Raw genomic sequence first — 6,000 nt, forward strand, 5'->3', positions numbered from 1 at the left:
TTCTCATGGTAGTGTACATAGTAATTTTAGTGAAAGTTTTGCCACTGAAACATGGAATGCCACCATTCCAGCCCCTATTGGTTTCTTCACTACTCATGGCCCAGCCATATATTTTAAGTTTCTAGGTCATTGCCCTATTTTTGTGTCAGTATTCACATCCATCAAAATGGGATATATTATACTGCAGTAACAGAATTTCAATGATTTAATGCAATAAAAGTTTATTTCTTACTTATGCAAATTATTTTGCAAATCTAGCTCAATTTTCAGAGAACTGTCTTCTGTGTGGTGCATCAATGGCCACGTTGCTTCAAACCTGTGGCTCCATTGTTGCATGAAGCTTCTCCAACAATCACCACTTCAGTGCAGAAATTTCATATTTCACTTCTGTTTCCATTTTATTATCAGGTCAACAGACATGGCAATAACTCACTGCATGGGGATTGAGACTCTCAGTCTTCCATGTATTCAGAAATGGAGGAAAATGGACACTTGTAAGATCTACCACTTAAACTGAGTTATTTTAGTCATATTTTCCTTTTATTAAGGAGAAAAATCTATACCTAAATAAAATTAAGAGATTTGTCAAAGGGTATAAAATAAGTGTTCTATGTGAAATAAAGCCTGTGTTACAGCTTTTTTAGCAGGGTTTTTTCTCTCTAGTAACACATAAAAATGGTATCTCTCACAACCAATGGCCTCATAGATTTGATGACAAATAGTACAGTTAAATATACAGATAGAAATAAATATCTATGAAATGATTTAAATAAAATTTATATGCATGTAAGTGTGCACTATTGTAAAAACCAGGTCAAAAACAATGTAAATTTTTTCAGTATATACATTTTTATGTCTTTTCTTTTCCACTTTTTAAAAACTTTACTTATTGAGTACTTACTTTCTGTCAGTAATAATTCTAAGCAATTACCCATATATCAAATTACTCTTTATTGTAAATTATAAGAAAACTGTATTTAAAAGATAAAATCCATTAAACATAAAAATGATGTTATCCATACAATAAAGAAATTTCCCAGAAATTTTTGACCAATCCAACTGTTTAGTTTTATAGATTTTCACTAAGTTTTGCAACTGTGCAAACCTGCCAATATTCAAAGTAGAATAACTGATTTCTATAGCAGTGCACTGATGATAGTGTATGAATCACAATTGTAAGTAATCACTGATATATATGTACTTTTATATAGTAGTCATTAAGATATGGGAAATAAAATAATATTAATATTAAAAATAATACTAAATTATAAGTCATAGAATTGTCTATAATTTATTTGTAAGAACAAGAGTGGATTTGAATTTTTTAATTGTTAAAGGCTCATGAGGAAAATATTTATTCCCACCAGTATGTTATGATCCACAATTTGAAAATCGTGGGTGAATATAAGTCTGATCTATTTCAGTGTTCCTCATACCTTCTTGTGCATCAGAGTCCCCTAGGATGTTTTGATAGAAATCAAATTCCATTCATTCCCACTCAGGGCAGTAAAATTAAAATCTCTGGAGCTTCACATAGCTGCTTACAATTTTTTGAAGCCCTTTGTAATTCCAGTGTTAAGCTAGTGTTCAGAATCACTGATGCTATGAAGACAATAAAAACAACCATCGAAAACAACAAAATAACACATTCTTTGTGGTTCAAATACCCTGCATTTAATTACTTTCTTTCATTTTTAACCTGCATTTTCAGGCAAGCTACCTAAACTCTATAAACTTTAATATCCTCCTCTATTAAATGATTGATGACAGCTTCTATCCCAAAGAAACTATTCTGAATTTTTGTCAAATTAGCATTACTTCCAGTGCTGTTCTTTACAATGACGGGAAAAGATCTGGAACCATGTTTATCAGAATGCCCTCTCCGTATGATATTTAGTAAGAATAAGAATGAGACAAACTCATGTAAGACAAGGGGAATGGGAGTAAATTATGTGATTCCTAAGAAGTGGTTGTAGTGAACAAACATGAGATTCACAGAGCTTGGAACTGCTTATCTATCACCTGCTTTAATGCTGATGACAGAGACAGGAGGGACATTCTTGAGAATCACAACAGGTTCCTTTGAGAACCACCTGAGCTAACAGATCATGTTATGGGCCGCAGCCTCTACTTGCTTGACTTTCTGCTGTAGCAATCTTGGCCTTTTTGGTCACTTTACTCATCTTTGTTTCCCCACCTTCATATTTCTCTCCTGTAAATCCTAACTCCTATGTTAAAGTCCCTTATTCTGTTTTTCTGACTGAGCCTAGACTGAGATGGTATTATGGCGGAATTTAAGAAGATAGCATAATCTTTGGTTTGGAGATTACAGCTATGCAGGACAAAGCCCCAGTTCCCTAATGTGGTCACTCTTCTTTCTGTCAAACTTTCTTGCCAGAACCTAGAGACCAAATGAATGAATGAATAAATAAATAAATAAATAAACAAACAACTAGCATGTACAGTATAGACCACTGGTGTCCTCAGTTCCATTGTATCCATCATATCAATGCTGTGCTCCACTGTTGTCGCAGAGAGATAAACTGAATAATCTCTAGTTCCTCAACATTTACCCTGGTATGGAGTTCTTATTAATATTATCTCAGCTCCCCACAAAATCCACATAATGGTTTGCTCCACTAACTAATTGTAATAGGGAAGCTCCCACTAGATACATGTTTAATACTTAAAAAGAAAATCTAAAATCAAACTAAGCATGTACCCTGAGGCCTGAGAGAAAAATAACTATAATCTTAAAAGCTAATGAAGTTCCCCATATTTTGTATTGTTCTGTTAATTAATGAAACCAATAACATTCTAACTTGGCTGAAGCTTCATCTAGTTGTGTTTCTAGACTAGTCCCTGTGGCCAATACTAAAGTCCCACAAATACTACAGAGTAAAAGAAAGAAAATATACTCATTCTGTACCCAGAAGCAGTGACAGACAACTTTCAAATATTCAGATTGGTTATATTTTTCTGCTTTTCATTTACTGAACTATCTTTGACATTTTTATCTCAATTTCACCTTTTATCATTAAACTGCTAGAAGCAAAGTAAACAAAGAAAATAAATATTCAGTTTTTAAAAAATCATAGCGTTTGAGGGTCAATGGATGGACCCTCAGGTTATTATGCTAAAGGAAATAAGTTAGACAGAGAAAGACAAATACCATAAGATCTCTCTGACAGGTGGAATCTAAAGAAAAAAAAAAGACCTGGGACCTGAACCCACCCACAAGTGGGCCAGCACCAGCCCTGGGACCCCTCAGTTCCCGCAGCAAATCACACTGGAACCTGGCCCTGCCACCAGCAAGCTGGCAGCCACCACATGAGGCAGGGCCTGGTAGCCAACTGGGCTTGGGGCCAGCCCCATCAACAAGTTCACCCACAGTAATTGGCCCCAACACAACAGAAGGGGCCATGCGACTCACATAGGGGGCAGCTGTAGAGCATATAGCTTTGGTGATCAGAGAGGACTGTCCTTCTGGGCCCCATAGGACACCTCCTACATAAAGCCATTCCTCCAAAATTGGGAAACATAATTGACCAACATAATAAATAGAAATAAACAAGGAAAATTTGGCAAAAATGAGGAGACAGAATATGTTCCAAATGAAGGAACAAAAAATAACCTCAGAAAAAAGAACTAAATGAAGTGGAGATAAACAATTTACCTGATAAATAGTTCAAGATAATGATCATAAAGTTGCTCACTGAACTCAGAAGAAAAATGGCTGAACACGGTGAGAAGGTTAACAGAGAGTCATAAAATATGAAAAAGAACCAAACAGACTTGAAGAATACAAGAACTGAAAAACAAAACAAAACAAAACATAAAAACAAAACTAGAAGGAAACAGCAGTAAGTTAGATGATACAGAGGAATGTATTAGTGAATTGGAAGACAGAATTGTGGGAATTACCCAAGCTGAGCAGAAAAAATAATTTAAAAAAATGATGATAGGTTAAGAGATCTCTAAGAGAACATCAAGTATTATAGGGGTCCCAGAAGGAGAAAAAAGAAGGGGGGGGAGAACTTACTTGAAGGAATAATAGCTGAAAACTTCCCTAACCTGCTAAAGGAAACAGATATCCAGGTCTAAGAAGCATAGAGAGTCCCAAACAAGCTGAACTCAAAGAGGTCCAAATGAAGACACAATATAATTAAAATGGCAAAAATTAAAGATAAAGAGAGAATCATAAAATCAGCAAGAAAAAACTAATTTCATATAACGGAACTCATAAGACTCTCAGCTGACTTTTCAGCAGAAACTCTGCAGTCCAGAAATGTGTGGCATGATACATTCAAAGTGATGAAAGAAAACACCTATGAGCAAGAATACTCTACCCAGGAAGGCTATCATTCAGATTGGAAATAGAAATAAAAATTTTACAGATAAACAAAAGCTAAGTGAGTTCAGCAGCACTACACCAGGTTTATAAGAAATGTTAAAGGGACTTCTCTAAGCAGAAAAGATAACAACTAGAAATGTGAAATTATGAAAGGAAAAATCTCACTGGCAAACATACAGTAAAAGTAGTAGATCAACCACTTATAAAACTAGAAGAAAGGTTAAAAGACAAAAGTAGTAAAATCATCTATATCCACAATAAGTAGTTAAGGGATACACAAGAAATCACTTTTGTCCTAATTCTTATCATCTAAAATAAAAATTACTATTTGTAGCAAGTTTTGAAACACTTCTCTAAAAAGTATATTTAAGTCTTGACCAGGAGAATAAGTAGTAGTAAGCAACATCATTAGCTTCAAAGTTAGCTTTGGAAAGGATTCACACAAGGGAAGACATTTACTCGTCAATGTTTTAGAATTATTTTTATGGCTTCATTGTGGAGTATAGATTGGAAGGGGATAAGAGGATAGACATGATTTCTAATCAGCAGATCTTTTACAGTAATATAGGTGAAAAGTGATGGTGTCTTCAATAACATAGTATATATAGAGAAAGAAAAAAGTAGGTGAATTTTACAAACAGATAAGTGGTGGTACGGTTTTAAAACTGGTGTTTGATGGAATATGAGAAGTGAGGGGAAGACAGAGTCACAGATATTTCCTAGGACAGAGAGAAGTATGGGAAGAAGAGATAGACAGGGGAAGAGGAGGAAAGTAAAAAGCTTTTAAAGTGATAGAGAATTCAGATGTGGATGTGTTGAGTTTAAGACGCATTCAAACTACTGAACATTTATTTTATAGTTGAGTATTGGGAATTAGAGCACAGATGGAGAAGGACAGAGGTATAGGAAAACTCAGAATTTAGTATCAGGGAAATCAAGGGATGAGTGTTTTACAAAAAAGGTGTTAAGAGTGTTAAGTTTGATATAACTACATTTCTAGAATTTTTTAAAATTAAAATTCATATTTTCACAAGAAAAGAATATTTTAAGTCCTTCATATGATTTATTTTCTCCTGTCAACCATAATAAGATGATATATAAATTCTGTCTTAACCAGAGGGTTTATAAACACAGGCTTATCCAAGCCCACTTCCAGGCAAGACAAGTACTGCTTCTTGAAATGGTCCCACCATGGACCTTCTTGTCATCCAAACTAAATCACCCACTTTCCTGGCTTTATCTTCACTGTACTGTGTGGTCACTTCAACCAAAAAACCTTGAAGTTGTTATGAGTGACAAAGGCCTATTAAGATCAGAAAAAAGGAAGAGTTAAAACGAGTAGCTAATATAGATAAGGTACAATGGGAAATATATAATTTTCAATATTTCAGAACTTTGAGAATGTTTAAATGTTGATGAGAAGGGCCAAATTGAGATTGAATAATATGAATTTATCATGATGTCACAAGCCCAGTTTTGTGATTTTTTTTTTCAGCAGCTATCAGAAGTCTGCACGAAGGCAAAGAGGAAACCAAAATATAAATGAAAGTGTGTGTGTGTATGTGTTTTCCTAGAAAGTTGTGACAGAAGCAGAAGGGCAAGGAAATTGAGAAAATTGTCCAAAGAGCCATGAAAAAGTTGAGCCA

This window comes from Tursiops truncatus, chromosome 5 (genome assembly GCF_011762595.2).
Source record: "Tursiops truncatus isolate mTurTru1 chromosome 5, mTurTru1.mat.Y, whole genome shotgun sequence".
Taxonomy (NCBI): domain Eukaryota; kingdom Metazoa; phylum Chordata; class Mammalia; order Artiodactyla; family Delphinidae; genus Tursiops; species Tursiops truncatus.